At 45.0% G+C, this 11,174-nt stretch overlaps 1 protein-coding gene across 4 annotated transcripts in view; it reads right to left on the bottom strand.

Moving 5' to 3' along the window:
• Cul1 (cullin 1) overlaps nucleotides 1-10,800 on the bottom strand; it is a 125,873-nt gene extending 115,073 nt beyond the window's left edge. Inside the window, exon 1 of one of the 4 annotated variants that reach the window (XM_029561923.1) lies at nucleotides 8,440-10,800. The gene's annotated coding sequence lies outside the window, so the exon portion shown is untranslated. The other 3 variants (XM_008829749.3, XM_029561924.1, XM_008829748.3) reach the window with 3 other exon arrangements.
• Nucleotides 10,801-11,174: the final 374 nt, after the last annotated feature.

The following is an 11,174-nucleotide window of genomic DNA, read 5'->3' as shown; positions in this document are numbered from 1 at the left end:
TTTATATCCATGCTCAGATGCCAAGGAGCTCAGAAAGTAACTGCGACTGACTAGTAATAATTAGATATATAGAGATTAAAAACACATGTGCATCTTAATGTCAATTGCATTAAAAATGAATTTTTCTGTATGAAACTTTTTAATAATGAAATGGAGATCTTTTTTAAAGGTTAAAACCCTCATTTAATTTTATGTCTTATAGGGTATATACTGAGTACAATATTGTATAACTGTAATAATTCAACTGTAAACCTAAGAATTTACAGCCAATTTTGAAAGAGATGCATCTTAAATCTGGAAATTGTTATTGAATATGTCAATGCTGTTTTAATGAAATGCTTCTTCTAAGTATGTGGTTATTAAATAATTTTTTAAAAATACGTTTAAAAAAAACCACACAACAAACCTTTAACTTAAAAGGTATCTGCTCTAGTTAGGAGTTATGAGGTAAGCAAAATAGGACAGGAAGTTCACAGTATCACCCTCCTAAAAGGAAACCCTGGGCCAGCAAGATGGCTCAGCAGATAAAGGTACTTGCCTCTCAGCCCAAAAACCTAAGTTTGATCCCCAGAACCCACAAGGTAGTGAAAAAAGGAATTCCTCCAGTTGTCCTTCCAAGTTGACCCCCACAAACACACTGTGGCATACGTGCAAACAAATATTTTTTGTTTGTTTTGTTTTGTTGGTGTTTTGAGACAGGGCCTCACTACATAGACCTGCCTGGCCTGGAATTCAGAGATACACCTGCCTCTGCCTCCTGAGTGCTGGGATTAATTAAGATGTACACCACCATACTTGGCAATAAAATGATTGAAAAAAAAAAAAGGGGCTGGAGAGATGGCTCATAGGTTAAGAATATGTGCTGCTCTTGCAGGGGACCCAAGGACCTGGGTTTGATTCCTAGCACCGGTATCAGGCAGCTCACCACCACATGTAACTCCAGCTCCAGGAGATCCGACAGCTCTGGCTTCTATAGGCACCTGCATTCACATGTACATACCACAATTAATAAAAAAAAATCTTTTTTTAAAAAGAAAAATGAAAGCTGCTTTAAATAAACATAATAAAATATAAAACATGATGAGTGTCATGAGGTTAAGATGGTTTAAAGGAAGGGTGTAATACAGAGGAATGCATGACAGCATTGGACAAAGGAGAACCTAACCATGGAATCACAGGCAGGTGAGTCAGACATTTAGCCCTATGCATGAACACACCCGGAAAGGAGCTGCAGATAAAGCCAAGTACCAAGTCATTTCTGCATGGAAACAGCAGAATGGTCTTCCTTAGATGTGGTCCCTCTACTTTTCTTAGGAGTTTTGGTTTTTAATATTAACCCACTGTCCTGGGATGCAGCTCAGTGATAGAGCACTTGCTTAGCATGCACAAGGCTTTGGGTTTCCCTGGGTTCCAAGACCCTCCCTTCCCCCCCTCAAAAAAAATTCCAAAGAAGAATCAATCCACTACATCGTATTTCATGTGTGTGTGTGTGTGTGTGTGTGTGTGTGTGTGTGTGTATGCACAGTATAGAAAACTGGTTGTCCTCGTTTGTTCTTCATTGCTGTGACAAAACACTGACCAATATCAACTTGGGGAGGAAAGGATTTATTTACCTTACATATCCCGGGTCACAGTTCATACGGGAGCCCAAGGTAGGAAGGAACTTGGGGCAGGAACCTGGAGGCAGGAGCTGGAGCACAGGCCATGGAGGAATGCTGCTTACTGGCTTGCTCTCTTATCCAACACAGGCCCACATGCCCAGGGGTGGCACTACCCACAGTAGGCTGGGCCCTCCCACATCGCTCAACAATCAAGAAAATGCCCCACAGACATGGCCACAGGCCAGTCCAATGGAAGCAATTCTCTAATTGAGCTCCCTCAACCCAGGTCTGTCAAGTTGACACTAAAGCTATCCAGCACACTGGTGAAGAAATTTTAAAAACTAAAATGAACCAATGCTCAAAGAATCACTACTAATATTTTACTTTTCAAAAATTGCATATGCTCACACACCATAAGTCCTTTTACTATACATGTTATTTTATAGTATTTTTGTCCCTTAATACTCAACATAGTATTACAGAGATGCAAAGATTTATCTGAACAATGGTGAGATCGTCATCCATAACAGCCCAAACTGAGAATGAACAATAAGGCATCACCTATGTAACGTATCCAGGAAAAATCATTCATATGAAAATAAAAATGAAAAATCATTTTTTATATTGCTAAGTCCTTAGAATACAGACTGGCTATTTCAGATTTTACACTAACCTGCAGAGTTTTGTTATTTGGTCTGCTCTTGGGATTTACATTTAATTATCCTCTAACAATGAGTGGCACACTTCTCCTCACGTTCTCAGCAGAAGTGGCTTTTCTTTGGTCTTTTTGGGACAAGGTCTCCCTGTAGCCCAGTTGGCCTGGATTCGCTATGGAGACCAGGCTGGCCTCGAACTCAGAGATCTGCCTGCCTCTGACTCCTGAGTGCTGGGATTAAAGGCATGCACCAACGCCCGGCCATAAGTGGCTTATTTTTTAATCTATGCCAAAATTTTAAAAACTGTATCACAGATTCACATTTCTGGGAACACTGCTAGTAAAGCTGAGAATTTTCCGTGTTTCCTGCTTGTTGTATAAAACACCAACATGCCCATTTTTTTCCTGGGGGGGTGTCCTCTTTTCCCCCCATTAGTTTACAAGCTCTCTTTGATAGTATGAAAAATAGATTTGTTTATAAAAACATTTTCTCAGTTTATCAGTTGCCTGTGAATTCCGTTTTTCAAGATACTAGCATATAGAAATTTTATGATTCTAAGTAATCAAACTGTCTTTTTAAAGCTTGTATTTTTGGTATTATACTTTTTTCCATCCTGAGATCAAGCATATTGCTTTTTGGTTCCTAATTTTTTTTTTAATACTTTAAAAGCACACAAGTTCACTAAATACTTACACCAGTGCACACTTTATACATATTTAAATGGCTTCAGCCTATTTCCTAAAATATTTTCTGACAGAGATCTTTAAAAAAATTAAGTTAAATGGTTTAACAAATTTTTAGAAGGCCAATGAGTCATACTATCACACCCAATTTAACTACAGCCCCAAAGTTCCAGAGCTGTGTCTATGCTATCAGTGCCTAATCACTCTCCTCCAGTGTTTACTAAAAGACCAGAAAGTATAAACTTATTCCTGGTAGCCAATTATATTTATGCATGATGAATTCTGCTGTAATAATCAGGCATCAATCCTTATGTGCATTTTCATTTTCTTTTTAAAACAGTATTTTATTTTTATTATTTTTTATATGTATATGAGTGTATTGCCTGCATGCATGTAAATGCGCTTGTGTCATGCAATGCCTGCAGAGGTCAGAAGAGGGCGCTGGATCCCCTAGAACCGGAGTTACGAGCAACTGTTAGCTGCCATGTGGGTGCTGGGATCTGAACCCCAGTCCTCTACAAGAGCAACCACCAGTGTTAACTACAGCGCACAGTCCGTGCATTTTCAATTTAATCCCTTCTAATCTTCTTCCACCTTCATATAAATCAAATATTAAGGCAAAGCATCTGCTTAAAAGTTGTGGCTCTGAAATTACTGTCTTGTTCTAACCTCCTAACCCAGGCTTTACCAACCTTGCAGCCTTGACCTTAACCTTGCAAAGTCTAGGATCCTTCTGTTTTCTACAAGGAGAGATAAACCTCAGTACCTACACTACAGAGAGTTTGGTAAAGAAATGGAAGGATATACATGCATGTTGACAAGTGCAGTGTGCTAGGTACTGGGGCCAGACTTGTTCCACTCTCTCCCTGTCTAAAGGTTAAGTCTAGTGAGAGAAACCACCAAGTATCATCATAAGATTAAGCACTGAGATTATACCACAGACAGGCCAGCATGAGAACCTAGAGAAAGCTTCTAGTCAGGATGGCAGGGCCAGATTTCCAAGACACGGACACCTAAGCTGTCAGGTGATAGAAGAAAAGAACCAGAAGTTCTCAGAGCAGAACAGAAGAGAACCGCAATCAAGCTGAAGCAGGAGTGGGGGTCAAAGACCAGAACTTGGACCAGGTTTCTAAGGGAAAAATTAAACTATCAAACTGTCAAATATGAATGGTATATTACATTCTATGTTAGTTTTTCCAGTATCTCACTGTTAAGTGTTTAAAAGTTATGACATTCCCATGGAATCTACATATTTTGAGGTCCTACATAAAATAAAAGGTATCAAATAAAAACCACTTCAGGTACGGTACTTGCTACCAAGCCTGACAACCTGAGTTCGACCCTCAGGACCCAGAGGGGAAAGAGAGAATGGACTAATGCAGGCTGTCCTCTGGCCTCCACATGTGCCATGATGCATGCACACAAGTAAATAAACATAAATGTTTAAAAAGCTTAAAAAGCGTTTAAAGAAACTACCTCAGGGCAGGGTATGGTATCACATTCCTGCAATCCCAGCACTAAAGAGGATGAGGCAGGAAGATCTCTAGTTAGAGACCAGCCTGGGCTACCTAATAAGTGGTGTCAAAAAACCAAACACTTTAAAGAAGGGGGTGGGGAGGGGCTGGAGAGATGGCTCAAGATAGCACTGGCTGCTATTTCAGAGGACCCAGGGTTTGGTTCCCAGCAGCCACACAGTGGCTAACAACTGTCCATAACTCCAGTTTGTGGGCATTGCACAACACTAGTGCACTTACATACATGCAAGTAATATACACATAAATTAAATAATTAAAAAAACAAAACAAAACAAACAAAAAAACAGAAGAACAAGAATAAATCTCGGGCTGGAGAAGTTCAATGGCAGACGCTGCCTGGATCCTAGAGGCTGTGCTAGATGATAAACATCATACGGAAAAAAAGCAATTCATTTTACAAATGAGGAAATACAGGCCCAGCAAAGTGAAGCTCAAACTACAGATTCCACATCTTTTTCACCCAAGCAGGATGTCCTATAGCTAAGTAAAAATAAATGAAAGGAACCCCCCTACACAGCTTTAGAAACTAGAAAATACCTGTGTGAATAAAAAAAATGGTCATGAAGTGTTATCATTGTATTTATAGTCTGCACGAGTAAATGCACATTTTATAAATGTACAATCTTTAGTAAGGGAGTAAAATTGGGTTTTATACAAAATTGATTTTTTTTAATGTTCACTTCTTAGTTCTGAACCAAGAAGGGAAAAAATACACATCTTACTGATAAAGCTACCAGTTAATTTTCAAAAACATGAATGTAGAACCGCCCCTTAAAGTAAATGGTTAACAGCTTTTTCTCCAAGCATACCTAAAAGAAAATGAAGCCACTGATCCTCAGAGGCATGTTATCCCATGATTCAGTTGTTAAGGGTACAAAGGCTATGCTTTAGCACTTACTTATGGAAGGCTCAAACTGCAAAGAATTGTTCATAACTTTGGGGGGGGCAACTTTTAAAATTTGAATGGCAAGTAAATATTGCTCAATTTAAAGTCCATTCATTTTCATTTTTCATGCTGAAATAAAGGCATATCATCTCTGTTCCTGGGTACACTGGGAATGGAAAGACCTCTCTTGGTTCATAGCTGGGCTGGGCTATTTTCTCAACAGGGAAAAGTCTTAAATACTAACCTGCTTCAGTTCAAAGGCAAGGGGAAAAACCATCTTGTTTCAAAATAAACACACACAAAGCTAAATAATGACACCTTAAGATTACATTTATTAAAGCTTTACCGTTTTTTGTTTCTCTGGTGGGGACAGCACTTTCTTAGATTTCCACAGCTAAAGAAACCCTGAGCACTCTTTGACTAGGACACTGTAACTAGATATGGGGGGGGGGGTCACAAGAAAAATGACAAATTTTACTTTTGAGAAGCATGTAACATAAAAAAGTGCACTCTTAGCTACCTCAACAGCAGCAGTGACTGTCTTCTGCAGCCAAAATAAGGACAAGTGCAGAAACCAGGAGCTTAAATTAGAATTAGTCCCAAAAATTCACTTCAAAAGAGGTACCACCAAGACTATGTTCTATGTTACTTGAGGGTACATAAATAAAGGACTATTTCCTGTCCTCCATGACTTCATAGTCAAAAAGTATGGGAATAGGGCTGCACGGACAACAGCAAAAAGGCAGAGCTCAGGAGCAGAGAGCAGTCTGTAGCAGATGAGAACATCTGGAATGATCAGCTCAGACTTCAGGGGTGACACATTAGGAATTTGGAGCACACATGCCAGGGCCTGACCATAGGCTCACGGAGAGCTTATAAACTGGTAAAACATATCTACAGTTGGTTTTTTTCCCCTTTGGCAAAATAATTGTTGAAAGATGAAGGGGGGGTAGCATTTTTAGAAAGCAATTCAGCCATTCCTCCCAAGCTTAGTAAGTACTCTCTTGAAACCTCCAAAAATGGGCATAATAGAAGTTAAAGCAAGTCAGTCTTACTCAGAAGTTGAAATGAGATAGAACTATTCCGGATCACCACGTGAAGCAACAAAGAGAAGTTTTAAGTAAAAAGGAAAAAAAATCTAGTATCTCAAATCCTTTTCAGACAAAGGAAAAAAAAACGCTGATTATCCTTATTTTCTTAAAATGAGTAGTTTTACTTTTTTATTTAAACATCACCTCCTATTTTGCTATATAAAAATACATACATTCCCTCCAGGACTTCAGAAAAACCTTGTCCGTTTTCTGGCTTACATTAAAATGAAACGCTAGGCTTAAAACTGCACGTTTTTCTTCAGGGCATTCAGTTTAGGTCCTAGAAGCTTAAAGTAAAAAGGAACTTAGTTCCTCTTCTGTCACCCCAGTAAGTGCATTTCTAAAACAATAGGATCATTTATCCCACTCTTGGCTTTTGCCCGTTTTAAATACACAGAGTAACTAAATAGTGGAACAACTCGATTGCATTTCAGTATATGCGCCCTTACCACTAATCACTACAAATACTAACTCTAAGCAACAATAGTGACCCAGTAGGAAAAGGGACTCCCGGAGAGGGAGAGGGAGAGAGGGGGAGAGAAGGAGAGAGGGAGAGAGAGGGAGAGGGAGAGAGAGAGAGACCTTAACTTTGGAGATTAAGATCAAGGCATGTGTATAAGCATTCCTGTATTTCTTTATTATGTGCACAATACATCACATTACGCAGGTGACAGGAAGAGGGGGCCTATGGGAACCACATGGGCTTTAGGAGTAGATGCGCGCGAACCCTGGTCAGGGGACCCCTAAACTCCCTGGGCCTGGCAGCGCGCGCGGTTACCTTCGGGGGTCAGGGTGCGCGCTCCCGCTGCAGCCGGGAACGCGCCGAGGCCGCCGCGCAGGGCCCAGCCCAACTCCCGAGCACCCGCGAACACCGAGGGGGCTCCGCGCGTTTGGAAGCGCACACCGGTATCCCTCAGGGCCTGCCCGGCCGGCTCCCAAAAGAACGGAGCGAAAGGGCCCACTATTACCCAATAATAATGCTCCGCACCGTCGCAACAATGAGAGCGGGGGACCCGAGCGCTGCGGGCCAAGGAAACGGAAACCCGGAGCGCCCCGGCTCCTCCAGCGCTCGAGCCCGCGGCTCCCCCAAGAGCACGCGTCCCTGTGCAAAGCGCCGCCCGGAGACGAGGGAGAAGCGGGGGTCGCGCACGAGGCCAGCCGCGGACGCCGGCCGGGCCTCCGAGGGCCGAGCCCGCTCGCCACTGGGAAAGGCCAGCGCCAGCAGGCGCGATGAATAGGGCTTTTTCTCAGTGCGTAGCCGGGCCTGGCCGCCGCGGCCCCGCCATGCCCCAGACCGCCGGGTGACTCAGGCCGCGTCCCGCTGGCTCCGCTCCGTCCTCGGCGTCCTCCGCCCACGAGTTCCCCCGACCCGGCCGCCATTCCGCCCGGCGCCACAGGCCTCGCCCGCTGCCGGCACTCGGCCGCCGCGGCCCCAGTCACTGCGACACCACGGCTCGGGCCGGGGCCTGCTCCGCCACCTCCCTCGGCCGCCGCCACTCACCCGCATCTCCCTGGCTCCCCACAGGCTTAGGCGGGGGTGTCCGCCTGCTTGCTGGGCCCGAGCCCCGTGAAAGCCCGTCCCGCCAAGGTCTGGTTGCGTCCCTCAGCCGCCCCGGCTGCCCCGCCTGGAGGTGCGTGCGACACGGCGCCCGCCTCCTCCTCCTCCTCCTCCTCCCCTACCCGCCCGCGGCCCTCCTCCCGCCGCCGCCGCCGCCGCCTGCACCACGCAACCTCCGCCCTCTCGCCGTCCCTCCGCCGCTCCCCGCCCTCCCGGCCTCACCGGCTCCGGCGATCGCCGGGAGAAGCGGTGGGGGGAGGGCCGGAATGCGCCGCCATCGGCCTCCGGGGCGGGAGAGCCGGGAAACCGCCGCCACTAGAGCGGCGGCGCAGAGGGGAGTGGGGGTGGACCGAAACCGCCCTCCCGCCAGCCGGCTGGAGCCCCGGGCCGCCAGTCCGCGGCAGACTCCGCTCGCGCAGTGGTTTCTACCTCCTAGCCGTGGCTCCGCGCCGCTCCCCGAACGCTGAGTCGGGCCGCCCGGCGTGCTGGACCCTTCGCCTGGTTTCACCGCCTCCCTCGCCCGAGGCGGCCTCGGGAGTCCCGGCTTCCCGCCACTTCGGACCGTAGGTGGGGGCTCGGGCCTGTGGAGAAACTTCCGGAAGCAGCCGGGGGAGGGGGGCCGGGGCTGACCGGGGACCCAGGTGCTCCCAGCCCTGTGTCTGCTGGACCCCGCGACCGCCTGAGAGTCACCCCCAAATCAGCGCAGACTCCAGCCGACTCCCGACCCTCTCCCACCCTAGAACTTATGCCCACAAGTGCGTGTCTCCCAAAGGGCACTTTCTCAAAACTGAACTAGGCTCCCCTGCCGTCCCCCAGATCCTGCAACCAATTCTCTTTTGGCAACTTTTGACAGAAATTCACTTTTAGTCTCCGTAAGGTTTGATTGAATTGGAGTTTGTGATTCCACCCAGGGATGTCATGAAATATCGTTTTGGTATTTGGTCAAACCTAATTACACTCATTTACGGGAAAAAATCAGCTGCCCTGGTTGGGTGTTGGTAATATTCAAATCAGATGTAAATATTGGCAGTGTAGCTAGCCACGGGTTAGAGGCTGGGGAAAGAGTGGACTTAGAGGCTTTAACTCCCTGGCTCGTATCTGCCATGTAAATCCGAAAAGGAGCGAGGCAGGATTTTTTTTAAATTAGTTCATCATGGGGCAAAAGATGTGATGGATGTAACTTCCTGTTTTCCTCATACTAAACACTCCAGAGAGCCTAATATACAACTTTGGAGCAGAAATCCTCACCAGAGCTGACAGTCCCAAGTCCAACAGTTTCAGTCACCTGTGTTTCAAAAGGGACAGCCCACTGGCATATGGGCCCTTCTGAACTGTGACCTTTTGTCAACTTTTATTGAATATCTTTAGAAGTGTTTGTGTATATATATCCCAAATTGTGTAATCCTTTGTTTTGTGCAGAAATTTTAAATTCCTAGGTTTGTATCTAATACTTCTCAATAACCCAATCAAAAGAAACAGTTGTGTTTAGTAACTTTTTGTAGATGTGTGGTAAGAGTGGAGGTAAAAATGGAAGAATTGCCCCTGTGGATCATTCCTGTTCCTGTACCTATGTGCCTTTATTTTAAATATCCCAATTCTTCCCCCTTACTGAATTCTTGTGTGTGCCTCAGATGACAACTTACCTCACCTCCTGCTTTCTTTGCCTGCCTTCTTCAATCTCATCATTATATGTGGTCTTTTCTGTGATTTCCCACAGCTGAACATGGGTTGTGTGCATCAAGTTGGAGCATTTCGCCAACCACTTCATCCTTAAATGCAAGTCCTTGATCCACCTGAACCCACTCTCCATGTCACACTGCCTCCACTCCTGGTTTTGAAGTTGCTCTTACCTTTCCACTGTCAGCACTGCCATCCTCAGTGGCTGAACTTGTACATGTCCAGTTTGCAACTAGACTGCACTTTCTCTGCGCAGATAACCCTGCCTTCTACCCAAAAAGACAAAGAGATACACTAGTGTCTTTCCACTTCAAAACAGCCTTCATTTTCTCCTCCATCTTAGCAAATCTAATGTCTTTCTCTGATGAGATGATCAGGTTTGGGAAGGTACTTCATAAACACCAGAAACAAAGTTCAGAACAGTCTCAGGCCAAAATCAGTTGGGATTAAAATAGTTTCACAGGTCAGAAACAGGAATGTAGTTGGAAAAGCTCAAGTTTTAGATTTAGACAGACCTTGGTTTATACCTGAAATCTTTTGCTCTAGTTAATTCAACTGTTAATTGGAGATAAAAATACCTTTCTCATGAAATACAAAGTAATTCCTTTATTATTCCCATTTAATTGCTGGATTACTCACTGTACCCTTTCCTCATCCTCCCCAGACTAGAGGCCCAGAGCTGTACTTTCTAATTTATACAAGCCTGAGAAATTCAAAACACCCATTCACCTGGCATGGCAGAGCTGTCTCCACCTCTAGAGAAATCCTGTATTTTGACTCAGTCTTTGGGTGAAGGCATGTCAGTCCTCACACTTCAAATCAAAAAAACCTAAGGCTTGGAAATGGGGCATTTGCTACAGATCGGTGAGTTTGGTCAATGGCAACCCAATCCAAGCGTATCCACTATGTTACCAAGGCACTTTCCTGTAGTGTATTGTTCCTTTAATCTTCTAAATGGCTTTCCTATTTCTCTCCCTTCCATATCCCACCTGTAAAGTGACTAACTACAGGTTGCTCCTTTAATTTGGTACCTTCGTGGTTATTTCTTTTTAAAATATTTTTATGAGTGTTATTCTTGCATGTGTATAAGTGCACCTGTACTGTGCAGTGCCCGCTGAGTACAAAAGAGGGCTTCAGATGCCCTGGGATTGGAGTTACAGATGGCTATTAGCCACCACGTGGGTGCTGGGATTCAAACCCGGGTCTTCTGAAAGAGCAGCCAGTGCTCTTAACCACTGAGCTATCTCTCCAACCCCTCATTGTTATTTCTTCATCCTTTAAAAACTCAGTGCTGGGCTGGAGAGATGGCTCAGCGGTTAAGAACACTGGTTGTTCTTGCAGAAGACCTGGGTTCGAATCCCAGCACCCACACAGCAGCTAACAACTGTCTGTAACTCCAGTCCCAGGGGATCCAACAGTCTCTTCTGACCTCCGTGGGCATTGCATGACTCCAGTGCACTTTCCTACATGCAAGCAATATACACATA

Source organism: Nannospalax galili, unplaced genomic scaffold (assembly GCF_000622305.1).
Source record: "Nannospalax galili isolate Female #2095 unplaced genomic scaffold, S.galili_v1.0 scaffold234, whole genome shotgun sequence".
Taxonomy (NCBI): domain Eukaryota; kingdom Metazoa; phylum Chordata; class Mammalia; order Rodentia; family Spalacidae; genus Nannospalax; species Nannospalax galili.
This window is presented reverse-complemented; position numbering and strand designations above follow the sequence as displayed.